Source organism: Oenanthe melanoleuca, chromosome 5, assembly GCF_029582105.1.
Source record: "Oenanthe melanoleuca isolate GR-GAL-2019-014 chromosome 5, OMel1.0, whole genome shotgun sequence".
NCBI classification, from domain to species: Eukaryota; Metazoa; Chordata; class Aves; order Passeriformes; family Muscicapidae; genus Oenanthe; species Oenanthe melanoleuca.
The window spans coordinates 47,651,900-47,665,842 of NC_079339.1; the positions used below are offsets into that span (position 1 = coordinate 47,651,900).

Sequence of the window (13,943 nt, forward strand, 5' to 3'; positions counted from 1 at the left end):
ATCTTTCTCTTTGTCTGCTGGGATTTGGAATCTATAGTTTCCTGGGGACACATTTTCAAGTTTTTATCACCAACTATAGGGGCTAGAAAACACTCTTATGTTAAATGAAAGCTGAAATTCCCCCTAGTCCTACACACTGACGATCTGGAGCTTTAACCCTGACCAAATCACGGAATCAGCCCATGCAAGATGTCTCTCACCAAAGAAAGAAAAATCCATACAGAAAGAGTTGTTATGGAGTCCTGAGCAAGTGCAGCTGTTAAGGGAGCAGTCACTGAGATACAACCAGGAAGGAGGAGAGGCGTTTTTCTGTGATGTGAAGGAAGTTCGTGCAGCCAAAGGTGAGGAGGTAGGGTCACCATGGTCTATTCCCAAGACCACCCTATTGCTCCAGCAGTGTATTGATTTGTGGATCTCTGCAAAGCACACAGACCAGGTCAGAGATGTCCCTACGTTTCTTTTTGCTCCCTTGAAGGTATGGAATTTTCTTCTCTCACCTACTTTTTTCCTTTTTCTCTATTTCCCTTTCACTTTTACTGTGTTTCAAGGCAGGAGGCTGTTAGTATTATATTAATTATTCTTTTGTTTTAAATAGGGCTTAATTTTTAAATCGTTTTGAGTTTGCCTACAGTGATAAAATGCTTTTGGATTTGCTTCCAAAAAGAAATATTTGCTAAAAAAAAAAAAAAAAGAAAGAAACTGAAGTGCTCCGTTCTTTCCAAATGCAATGTTTCCTTTTTTTTATTTTCTTTTTAAATTTTTTTTTAACAAGAGCACTTCATTTTGGAAGTGAATAGTGTGCTTTGGGCATGGGCACTGCAGACCAATTTAGATTTCCTAGATTGCTTCAATAATCTGAAGAGTACTCCAGTAATTTTTAACTATTCTCCACCACATGCCTTCAAACCCATTCATTTTTTAACTGAAGTGACTATACTTAGGACAAACTCTTCTGTTCATTTGAAATTGTTCTATTCTGCATATCCATAAACTTCAAATTCCAATATAGAAACTTTAATACAATATTTTCTTGCAAGACTGTGTTACCACTTAATGCCATAGCATTGTTAGTGAACATTTTTTATGAACTGCTCCCTGTCTGAAGCAGGGCCGTGTCACCACAGCCAGTTGGCTGCAGGAGACAAACCCATAATTAGGCAAGACAGTCTATACATTTTGGATTTTTTCATCCCAGTCTTTCTCCTGCATTCAGCCTTGAGATTCAGTTTCTTTTATGGCTTTTTAATCTGAAGATCAAAATGTCTTTGCAGATAGTTAAAACACCCAGTACCTTTATGGCACACATGTATTCAGTTTGGGTAGGGAGTGAACTGCACCACTAAAGATCACACAGAGCATCATCAGTGGCAGAGGCAGGAAATAGTAAAACATGAGCAATTTTAATCCTTCTCTTCCTTCCTGTTGCACACACTCAACTTGTGTCACATAGGGTACACACAGGGTACAGCCCTTCCTGGCTCTTTTACTGCTGTATCTAGACTGTTGTTGCTGTTCTTCAGGGAGAAGTTATATTTCAAACACCATCCCAAAGAGAAAGCTCATGAGCTGTCTGTTGAGGATTTCATGCCCTGATTCCTCTACTATGCATATAATAAGTAGTTATTCTTAGTTCATATTTCTATAAAAGCATGTCTGCATTTCTAAGAAATACAAGCATATTGTTCCAGAGAGATTCTATGCTGCCTTAACTAAGTAAAGCTTGACTGTAGGGCAGTGCTCTATGCTTTGCAGTCCACCTAATGTCTTATTCAATCATGATTGAGCATTAAAATTATTGGAAGTTTACATTGATCTGCTGCTGGCATGTCTTTTTGCTAAATGAGTGACCATTTTTCACAGAAGGTATTGAGAGAACACAGAACATGCCCTGGACTGTGACCTCTGTGGCAGTCCTGTGCTGCTCCTGGGGAAACAGCTGCCCTAAGGCTGGCTCTGCAGTGTTTTGTACTTGCAGGGAGCAGATTGGTGATGCCTTAGTAACAGTACTGCTGAGACACTACAGCCAAAAACATGGTCGTTTGTTTTTGTTTTTTTTTTTCTCTTACCATTTTTAAATGCAAATGGAGAACACCTTGTACATGTAGTCTTAGAGGCCAAAGTTTGTGGCATGAATTAAGAACCTTTTGGGATTACTATGGCATGACCCTAATGGCAAACTAGACTTGAGACTCCAGAATATGTCCCAAATAATGTTGAATGTATTTTGCCATTTTTTTCAGCTGAATTTTGCAGTTTTCAACTGCTACTGAGAATTTCAATTTTAAAAATAGACTATTGGGGTGTGAGTAATGTACAGACATAGAAAAATATTGTTAACATAAAGATGCTGTTGCCATTTAATGATTGCTAATGCAGTCTACATAGAAAACTGATGCTTTTTTCAGGAATCTTGTAGACATAGATTTGTTCTGTACTAGATATTTTCAGTTCTTGTCTTACAAGATTTCTTTTTAAATTTAATATTTCAAGGAAAGAAAGAGCTGTAGAAGAAAGATAGATTGAAAATACAGAACTTGAACTTTTGTGGTATCAGGATTTCAGCTGCATGTTACCTCTGCATGGCTGTCTCTCTTTTTTGGGGAGGCTGTACTGTTGTCAGTGCAGCACTTCTTTAAGGAGTTGCTAACTTGGTCCTGTCCACTTACAAAAACTACAGATCTCCCAGCTTAAAGAGTGATATCTTAATCAGTTTCTGACTGGGAGATTGCATTCTCCATACTTACATTCCCTGAAATTTCAATTGGATGCAATCTTTTTCTTCACTAAGAGCCATCCTTTTTTTATGTGTTAAGTGCTTGCTCTGTTTCAACTCTGATGGAGCTGATTTTCAAGAATAAAAATTTCATCATCTGCAAAGACCTTTGTGCTCTTTTGAAAAAAACCTCATATCTATTAAAGATACACTCTCACTTATTTACTGCAATATTTTGGCATTAATAAGAGAGAGACAGAACAATGATTTAATATAATTCAATTAATTTTGAAGAAGAATTCAAAGACATTTTTCTTTCCCAAATAATGCTCCTAGTGTTAGGGTTTGGGTTATAGTAACTCAGTCAATTCCTCATATAAATACTAAGATAACATTATTGTTAAATTATATTTTCTATCCATCTTATTCTAAGATTGAAGACATAAATTCAGAAAACAAAGCACAATATTTTTCCCATATGATTAGCTCTGCAGAACTTGATTTTCTTTTATTTTGGCTTTAATTTTTTTCTTTTTTAGCAATCTACCTGAATGGACATCAGCAAAGTACTGTGTATAATTTAAAAGTAAATGAAGCAACTTCATAGACTAGAGTTTCTTTCTGAAAGTTGTATATGGAGGCAGCATTTGCTAACATAATGCTGTATTATAATTCATCCTTGCACCTGCCCAGTTAGCTATAGATCCATCCAACCATGCAATATAGTGTAGGAGGATTCCATTCTGCTAGATTAAATCTTCAGTTAAATGAACTAAAGTGTCTTAGGGTGTGTATGGTAAGATATCTCATTGAGAATAAGGAGAAAGAGAGAAGAGAAGAGAAGAGAAGAGAAGAGAAGAGAAGAGAAGAGAAGAGAAGAGAAGAGAAGAGAAGAGAAGAGAAGAGAAGAGAAGAGAAGAGAAGAGAAGAGAAGAGAAGAGAAGAGAAGAGAAGAGAAGAGAAGAGAAGAGAGAAGAGAAGAGAAGAGAAGAGAAGAGAAGAGAAGAGAAGAGAAGAGAAGAGAAGAGAAGAGAAGAGAAGAGAAGAGAAGAGAAGAGAAGAGAAGAGAAGAGAAGAGAAGAGAAGAGGATGAGCATGTCTACAACCTATGGACAGCTCTGTGTATTTCATACCGATTTCCTTGTACTTCTAAGTCATAGGTATATTTTTTAATCTAATGAAAAAATAGGAATAACCTCAGTCTGTTCTGTAGAAATACATGACTCTATATATCAAATGCAAAAGAAAAGTCAGCCCTTCCTGCTAGACTCATTCATGTACCCTGAAGTATCAGTAGATTCAGATTTATTAGGAGTCAGGTAGCAACTTCAATACAAAGAAACAGAGGACACTGCCTTCCAATTTCTCAAATATAGGTAGAAATATAGAGAAACTGTAGAAAATTAATCAACTTTAGATCCCCAAATTATGCCTGAGCTTTAACTGGCTTCTCTATCTTTAACTGCCCCTCTGCCAGTTACAGGGTATTGGAACAAAATGAGGAAAACCTGATGGAGGCTGTGCAGACTTTGAGATGTTTTCCATAGGGGAATACTTTAAATTATACAGATTCCAGCATGGGTTTCCTCTTTGTCTCCATCTTTGAAAATACTCCAAACCTGACTGGACAAGGCAACCTGCTGCAGTTGGCTCTGCTCTGACCATGGAGTTGGACTGGTTGATTCCCAGAGGTCCTTATCAAACTCAGCTGTCTGGAGATTTGGTGTCTGTCAGTGGTGAGAATGATGGAATAAAGGGTAAAATGGAAAACCTTTCCTTGCTTTCATTTTGTTTTCATTTTGACAGGGCCTGTAACTCTAGTTGCAAATGATCCCATAAAGAGGAGGGAGGGAAATAGTGAGGGCAGAGAAAAAATGCCTCAGAGATAGGAAGAGGAACACAAGGTGGAACTAAAGCTCAGTTTGGGGGAAGCAACCTGGTTGCAGAGAGGTGTTAGAGCTGGCCAACTTTGCCAAGCAAGGATTGTTACAGAAAATTTGGGAATCACTGGTCCATGATGCACAGGCTTTGTTGGCTGAGTTGTACCAGAGGAAAAATATACATTGGCAAGAGGAGCCTTTTCTCTTCAACTACCTTTTTGAGTGGCATAAGCCATGCCAGCAAAGGGATTCTTGCATGCATACAGAGGGTGTTGCTCGCATATCTATATCAATTAAGGGTGTGATTTTTTCATGCTTGTGACAGAAGCAGCTTTGTCAACAACACTTTATAATTTAGACCTGGCTTGGGAGCTGTCCTGGCTCTCAAGCTACTGCAGAATATTGGGAATTTTAGAGTGAACTCCCATATTGTTGGCAAAGAAATAAAAGGACACAAATGCAGCAGAGTAATTTTGAATAGATTTTTTTTTATTGTTATTCACAGCACACAGAGAATTTCTTTTTTGTTTGGAAAGGTGGTGACTGAAGAAGCAAAAATAGCAGCTGTGCAGCTTCATGGCAGGACATCCACTGAAATATAGGTTTTCTTTGTAATCAAAAGCCAAAAGGTTTCTGTTATGACCATACCATAACTAGAAAGGGCTTGTGATATAGCTGGACTGTCAGACACTTCCATTGGAAGCTAAGTTTACACTGGTACAAAAAGCTGATAAACTGATACAACTTTCTGAACAAGATAAGTATAGAAGAGAAAAGCTCTTTTGTAGATAAAATGGCATATATGTCAGGGGAGTTTCAGCCATAGCAGTGCTGGTTAGGAAAGGAAAGTGTGGTTTGCTTGCTCTTTGTCTTCTTCACAATCTTAATCAACTGCCAGGCTGGTCCTCTGTGTAATTTATTCCACCCTGAAAAAAACCCCACAACTGTATTTGTGAAAGTCTTGTTATTTATTCTTACCAGAGATCCCTGTGTTTTGGTCAGAACAATAGCTCAGGCATGGCCAAAGTAATAACTCTAAGTACAGTGACATAACAGTGTTTAAAGGCTTGATTTCCCCAGAGGACAATCCTAAAATCCTGCTGGTACAGAGAAGAAACAACCTTCCTTCCTTCCTCCCTCCTTCTCATGCTGGCTCTGGAACTTGTTTGATGCCCCAGCAAGCTGCTTCAGCTTACTAAACAGACAGAAAATGAATGCAGAAAATACCAATGCAGCATTTTCTGCCAGTTTAGTGAAATAAATTGGTTAGCTTAGAGATCAGGTGAACACTCAGTGTCTCTGCAGAGCAAGAAGCAGCAGTGTATAGCTGAGACCAGAGGAAATCATTGGAAAAATTCTAGGGTTTTTTTTCAATATTAGACTGATTTAACTATCTTGCCAAACTTCATAATGCTGGCAGGGTCACAAATGATTAACCAGTTCAAGAATGTCCATCCACACTGAGGTATGCATTTGTTTAGCTGATTCTGAATATCAGAGCTCTCAGGCTTGTCTGCACTTGAAAGTATTTCACAGTGTGGCTTGACTGGCACTCTCCCATTCCTCTGAAGAGATGCAGTTTATGAGAGTCACTTGCTGAGGCAGCTCAAACCCAGTTCCAGGAAAAGGCCTTCCTTTTGATATCAGCATTACCAAGTCTGCCTTAGGCTCCTTGTTGCCACAGCCATTTTGATCAGAAAAGGCTTTTTTTTTCAGGCTTGTAATCAACAGAAATGCTTATCATACTGGTAAAACAGTGAAATGGAGACCAAGTTAAAAGCAGTGTACTTGGAGTTCTGCTGGATAAGAAAATAAGCATTTCCTTGATCACACAAGGAGTTGTCTTTTAGATGGGGTGCTTAGCATTTAGCAGCTGACTGGTTACTTGCAGAAACTGATGCAAGTTATTTTCTTTTTGAAAAGCTATTAGCACTTTTTTTTTTTTTTTTTTTTTTTTTTTTTTTTTTTTTTTTTTTTGTTGAGCTGATAGACTATCAACCTTCAGATCAGTGAATACTTTGGCATTTTTTTAATTGCATATATTACTTCACTTCTACCTTGTATGTTATGTACACGAAATCAAACTTTTTTAAATTTTCATTTATGAAAAAAATATTTGGCTAGAAGTCCAAACTGGGGTAAAAGAAACCTGAACAAAAAACAGTTTGGAGAATAAATTCTGGAAGGTTATTTCTTTTGTGAGTCAGGAGAAGGTCTTTAGTAGAAAATATTCAAAGTGATGCCCCATGTGAATGCTGAAATTTGCACAGATATTGATATAGATGTAGGCTGGATATCAGGAAAAGGTTCTTCATCCAGAGGGTGGCTGGGCACTGGAACAGCTCCCTGGGGCAGTGGTCACAGCACCAAGCCTGACAGAGCTCAAGAACTGTTTGGACAATATTCTTGGACACACTCTTGGGGATGATGCTGTGCAGGGCCAGGAGCTGGAATCTGTGAACTTTGTGGGTATTTTTAAACTCAGGGTGTTCTTTGATTCTATGATTTCATTATTCACTGCACATAAACAAATTTCTCCCTAACAATATACAGTCCATTGCTCATTATTAGTTGCTATGTAGTATTCATGCATCTAAAATCACCCAGCACAGAAGAGTTTGATCAATTTCTCTGTAACAGCAGTGACTGAATTTAGTGGAGATTGTGCCTGTTATGGAGCAGAGGTTGGGATATTTCTTACCTTAACCTGAGGTGCTCTTTTAACAGTACTTTTTGTGTCATAAATAGAGGAGTGACTAGTGAAAAGCTGAAGCAAACAACCCACAGGCTGAAATAGCTGGATGAGCTATCCAACAAACACCTATGAAAAATAAAAACAAAATCCATTTGCAAATTATTTGTTAATCAAAATAACCCGAATCCTTAACTGGTGTAATTTGTAGCTAACAGTTTGTGAAGCTGTAATGGGCAAAAAATGCTTGAAAGGAATGAAATACCATGGCTGATTTTAATTGGATTTTTTTTTTTTTTTTTTTTTCTTTTTTTTTTTTTTTTACTATTAATGCACACAGAAATATTAATTTGGTTCTCATTATGAGTGAATTAGCTGAAAAAATATTAGGCAGTGAAACTATATATATATATGTGTGTGTGTGTGTGTATATCTATATATATGAATATATATATACACACATATATATGTATGTGTGGATATCTATATATATATATATATATATATATATTCTATGTGTTGTTTAGATGCTTTCAAACCTAATGGCCCCATTAGCTGGTACAGCAGAGATTTATGGTTCCCAGGCACTTAGAGCACCTCCCAAAGTCCCTCAGAGATAATTTGTGATCACACTTTCCAAAGCTGTTTTTTGCTATCAGAGCTGGCAGATTGTCACTGATTCATCTACCAGGGCAAAACCACACTCTGCCTGTACCTTCAGCCATGTGCATCCCAAAACAGCATTTCCCAGGCTGTAGTCATCCCCCAGGAGTTTTGCACAAGGGTATAGCAAGAAGTCTGCAGAGAGTAGCTGAAGATTATCAGCTTGCTACGTCTGGGTGGTTGCTCTGAAGGCTAGAAAGTTGAGTTCACAAGTTTGGGAAATGCTAGATAGAGACTTATTCCTCAGCCTTCCTGAAATCAGAAGAGTGCTATCACAACAACCCAGTATGTATATGTATTTAAATGCTTGTACTGTGAGTCTTACAGATATGCTAAGGAGACAAAAATGCCCTTAATAATATCGACTGTAGGTGCCATTTAAGCAAATATTTACGTGGTTGTCTGGCAGATGAGATCTTTAAAAGTATAATTACCTGCTGGCTGTGAAAGCAGAACTTTTATTGAGGTTGGGATGTTAGGATGAAAACACTCTCATTCAAGGTTTATTGAATAGGGTGTGAATCACTGTATTCCAGTCTTTAAGATTTGCCCTGAACCACTATTGAAGCAATAACCAAAATGAAGTAAGCTTCATTGTAAGAAGAAATTATTTTATTTTTCACAGTCTCTTCAGTTTCATTTAATCTGTGTTTGCCTGTTCAGTGTAAACCCCCACTGTCTTTCTAAGATGAGGATGGGAACTGCAGATAAGAATATGCACACCTTTTTCACTTTTTTTTTTTTTCTTCTTAGGGCTGCTGTGAAGTTACAGTCACAATATAAGATGACAAGAAGTTCAAGACAAGATAAAGGACCCCAGTGAGATTGGACACTGAGAGGTGCACCAGACTTCCTCCTTTTGCTTGGCATTTCTCTTTTTATTCTTTGATTAAAGTCTTTTTCCTTTACTTACATCCTCCATTAAGATGTCTCAGTGTCATTTAGGGTGTTAATTGAGAGGAGGTTTAAGCTCATCAAGGCGATTATAAGTGATAGTTAAAAATTTCTATATATGGCCTATGCTGGAATCAGCACAGTAGGATGCCATTTTTCTTTTATCTAAGTGACATTGGTAATAATAGATGAAATTATTACTAAATCGCAGCTGCAGAGATGATATCATGATTTTTTTGTGTAATCTTTGATGAAAAATTAATTTTTGAGAGGGATAATTTAAAATGATTTAAATAGTATTATACTGAAGTCCTTACTGGTAATTAACACCAATCTTGTCAGAAGTGAATCCACTTTTGCAGCTGTTTCTAAAGATACCTACAGTATTTGTAACTTTTCTGGGAGTGAAATTATAGTGTTTGGACTTTATTTTTACTGCATAAGGACCATTAAGAGAAAGGGATGTTAATAGAGAAGGCTTTGTTCCCCAGCAGGGCCAAAGTCTATTTCACATTTTCAGTGTTTCTCTATGTGTGCATTTAATTAGCTATGCTCAGCATGTAAGCAGTGTGTGCAGAGTAGACTTTACATGGTATTTATATGTATGTATTCACATGCCAGTGTACACACAGATATGTATATCTGTGTGGGTTAGCTATATAAGTACACACAACTTTATTTGCGAGGGTTTTAATTGGTTGAACAGATGGCTGATCAGAAATGCTTCTTCATCTTCATCAGTGACTCGTCTTTCTTTCTTTGCATCGACTTTCATCACAGTGGCAAAAAAGTGCTCTAACGAGAAACAGCTGAAAATAGATTTTTCTTTGGTACTTTCATCATGCTTTAAATGACAGAAGTGGATTTTTTTGTCCTATATATAAAGACCTGCAGGAGAAGGTTAAAAAAGGAAATATAGTGAAATCTAAATAGAAAAATTTGAATGAGAATATGGGAGAGCCTCAGATTATTCCTCTTATCTTCATATTTTACTTTCTTCTTTTTTAAAGTACATGCTGATTTTTGACAAGATATATAGTCGTGGTTATTCACGCCAGCTACAGTACCTGCCAATCAGTTTTTCTTTTCCTCGAGTTTGGTGCAGAAAGGGGGAGGGAGGGACAGGAGTTGAAAGATGACACAATGGCTTAGAGGACTGTTACTTTAGGTATTCATTAAAAAAGGAGTTACATGGCCAGCTTCTGCTGTTTCTGCAATTTTATTATATTCAAATCAAAGTCTGACTTCTGTAGGCTTTATAAAGGAAACAATGTGCCTTATAAACAGAGTGCAGGGTTCATGTAGGAGTGGTTCACTTACAAGCAGATTCATGGCTTGAGTTTATGCATAGATACATGAATAATCTATCCCATTTTTAATTTGAAAGAATAAGTTATCTGCTTTTTTTTTTTTTTTTTTTTTTTTTTTGTCAGTGTTGAAGTCTTTTGCAAACAGCTGCTTTCATTCTCTGAATTCCTGTGGATATATAGCTGTTGTAGCCATTTTGAAAATTGGTAAACTGAGGAATGCCTGAATGAGGAAACTGAGAAAATCATACAGCTAGCTGAGAGTCAGAAACAGAAGTAGAACTCAGGGATTCTTCTCTCCTCTCCTTTTTCTAGACTAAAAACCCCTGGAAATGGTTTACAAAAATTACTCTTTGCATATTTAGCTGTTTGACTTGAATGTGAAAGACATAATCCATGGTTTCAATATAATAACCTGACTTTTTTTCTTAGTTTTTATAGGTTTTCTCCTCATAAATGGAGCCAGCAATCTGCCCTTGTGCCCTGTGCAGCTGTAGAAGGACCATAGTCCTTGCCAAGAGTATGGGGGGCCCAGAGGAACAAAGAAGTGATGAAATCTGAGGTTGCATGCAGGGAATTTTCATCAGAGGGAGTAGCAATAGAGGAAGACTAACATTCTTCAGTACTGCTGGGATGGGTCAATCCAATTCAGATACTTTAGAAATGAAAGGAAAAAGTATGTGAACAAGAAATTTCTGGAAGTTAAAGATGTATAGGGTGCAGTAAGTACCTCACAAGCATGAGATATGGCAACTTTTAAATTCTATTATTAAAAGACTTTCTGAGAGGGAGATTGTAACTAGAATTCAAGGATAAGTATACATGAGCACCATCTGGCTCTTTAGTTTCTGTTCTTTAAGCTGGGACAGTCTGGAGATAGAGAAGACATTATTAGGATTATCTCTTCACAGTTTTGATGCAGCTGCTTATGTGAATAAAACAGAAGTCAAAAGTTGTACTGGAATTTTCTGTTTTCTCCCAGAACAATTACTGCAAGATAACGATGCTGGAAGGAGAAAGAAAAGCTGCTGGGAATAAGAACAGCAGCTTCAGATTTTTGAGGCCTTCTTTTCAGATTGTGACCCCTTGTTTGCAGGCTTTGAAACCCTGATAGAAATGGTGTGGGTTTGGGAGGAGGTAATCTTGGCTCAGGAGGTCCAGCAGATGGTGTTGGCAAATGGCACTGCAGGCTCCTGCAGCGTGGTGCAACACTCTGGAGGTGGGTAGGGGAGCAACGAGGTTGTGGGAAGCAGCTGGTGGCAAATACACTCAAGATGGCTCCAGTGAGCAACCCCAAACAGCCTGGTAGGGTGGAGAAGGAGCAGAGTAAAGCTCAGAGCAAATGAACCAGCTCTGTGGTTGTGTCCCTCTTGAGCAGGATGTGTGTGAGGTGAGGGTCGGTAGCTGACAGAAACGTGGGCAGTGCAGTGCTGTCCTTCTTGCCCCTGCCCTTTGTGGGGTAAACATCTCTTTACAGAAGCTAAAGGTCTTAGAACCCAGAAAGGCTGCTGTTAAAAATATCTATCTTCATGGCTGGAGGAACTCAGCTCCCTTCTATAGTGGTGTAGATCCATAGGCTTTCCACTGGAGGCTGTGACACATCCTTTCAAATCAAGGGTACTTGGGATGTTGTCAGATGACTGAGCTGCCTTTCTTTGCCTCTCTTCTTGTTTTCCTCTTTTAATATTAAAGATGATGAAAATAATCCAAGAAATAATTATCAACCTCTTCTGTCTCCAAAAAGATTAGTAAAATGGAGAAGGCAGTTCTTTCCAATCTATTGGTGCTGATAGTTTTCACCTTAAGAAGATTTTAGGTGGTACTAGGGGATAAAGCAATAGCATAAAAGTAAAACAGTCAAGGAACTTATGCTTGCATTTTGGTTTGTTCAAAGCACTGAGGGAGGTAAGCAGGAGGGATCTGCAGCATTTACACATCAGATAGCACCAGCTTGGAGATCAACTATTATGAGTGTGAGTTTATGCAAAACAGCTTCACACAGCTTTACCCATGCACCTTCATCCAGAGCTGTAGTATTTTTCAGAGCTGTGGACCTTAATCTGCAAAGCTTTAAACACATGATTAGCTTAGTTTTATATGTATTGCAAAAAAGGTTTTCTACAACACTGAAAACAAGCAACAAGAATGACACTAGTCTCCTAGTGCATTTCTCTAAGGCTCATAATATCTCTGGCTAGTACTTACCTTGCCTCCCTGTGCCATCATTATTGTCTTTCAGTCCATAAGTGCATCATCTTAAGAAGTGGCTACAAAGTGAGTGGCTGCTAGATATTCAGGCCAGACATGGGGAAATACACAAAAAGCACACTTGGTTGGCTGAATAGGACATCCTCATTGCAGTCCTTGAACTGGAGCCCATGCCAAACATTCTGTGCTGCTGCTTCCAAGATGGACAGATGGGGGCCTTATAAAATAAGACAAGACTCTCCTTCCTTGCCAGTGCCTAAGCATGCAGCCTCCATACCTGCTCCAGGTGTTGATGTAAAGGAGCAAGGTGACTCTCTTGCACATCGTGCAGAACATGCTCAGTTAAACAGAATTGAATATGAACTGTCACATCTTTTGCTGTTGCAAATCAGTGCTATGATTTTTCAGTCCATTTATAATTAGAAAGATGGGCTGTTGGTTAAAAAAGTTCTTAAAACTGAACTTCTTGAAATCATATCTCCATATATTAGGAGGGATTGGGGGGCAGGGGCGTTGAAAGTGTGATTTAAACATAATGAAAGAAAAAGTGAATGTGAATATAGATAATGTTTTTGATATTTTATTAAATGTAAGAAGGTTTGACAATTGTGGATTGGGGTTTTTTCCCCCCCTTTTTGTTCCTCCTCTTTCCTGTTATATATCTAACTCCATTTACTATGATCTATGCCTGAATTGCTGGTGAAATTATGATATCATAACAGTCATAAAGATAAAGAGAGGAATGAATCAAGGAAAGTAAAGGAGTTTTAGTGGTAATTCATGGTACATTTTGTATTTTTCTTTTGTTAACACTACTGAGCAATATAGCAGTATAGTAGTATAACCTTTTGGAGAGTATAAGTTTAAAATCTTTCTTTTTTCCCCATCATCTTCAACCATGCTATGTATTTTTATATCACTAATAAATTCAGTGATTAAAATACAGGAAAACAAACTGAAATTTAAAAATATCTCAAAAAAATCCCCTAAACCTCACTCAAGTAACAAAAATAAAAAAACCTTTTGGCATTGTTCCTTCATTCACCATGAAGTGTATGCTTTATAAAGCTAACTCATGGTAAATTATTTGTAGGTCACATTTAAAAAGCTCCTGAGATATAATGCATCCCCTGAAATAAAGGGACACACAGTTTTTCTATTTTTTATATGAGACATGCTTAAACTTTAAAAATATTTTTTCAATTGGCTTAAAGAATGAAAAAGATGTTTAGGTATGTTTGGAGCTACAGCACTTTCCAGTGATCTGAGCTGCAGACACAGAAAAGTGCAAAAACAACCTTGAAAATGCTTTGGCAGACTTCACATGTTAATCACTGCAGAATGGCTTCAAAATTAATGAACAGAGTGCAATTGTTTCTGTGTAAGTGCCTCACTCTGGGATGTAAGTGAAACAGAAATTTAGTGTCGTAGTTTAAAGGCAATGATTAATATTTACATTTATCAGCTGAAAAGCACCAAAATGTTATAAAAATGTAACTTTTACAAAGTAGAGTACTTGCTTCTCTGCTAATAGGCAGCTCTTAGCCATCTAAAGTCAGTCTTTTTCTCTCTCCCCTTCCTTACCA

At 37.6% G+C, this 13,943-nt stretch overlaps 1 long non-coding RNA gene across 1 annotated transcript; it reads left to right on the forward strand.

The window, feature by feature from the left end:
• The first annotated feature begins 335 nt into the window (after positions 1 to 335).
• LOC130254179 (uncharacterized) lies at positions 336 to 11,008 on the forward strand. The gene is made up of 3 exons (XR_008840649.1): positions 336 to 475; positions 8,702 to 8,787; positions 10,582 to 11,008. It is a non-coding gene; the product is annotated as an uncharacterized LOC130254179 (long non-coding RNA).
• The last annotated feature ends 2,935 nt before the right edge of the window (positions 11,009 to 13,943 follow it).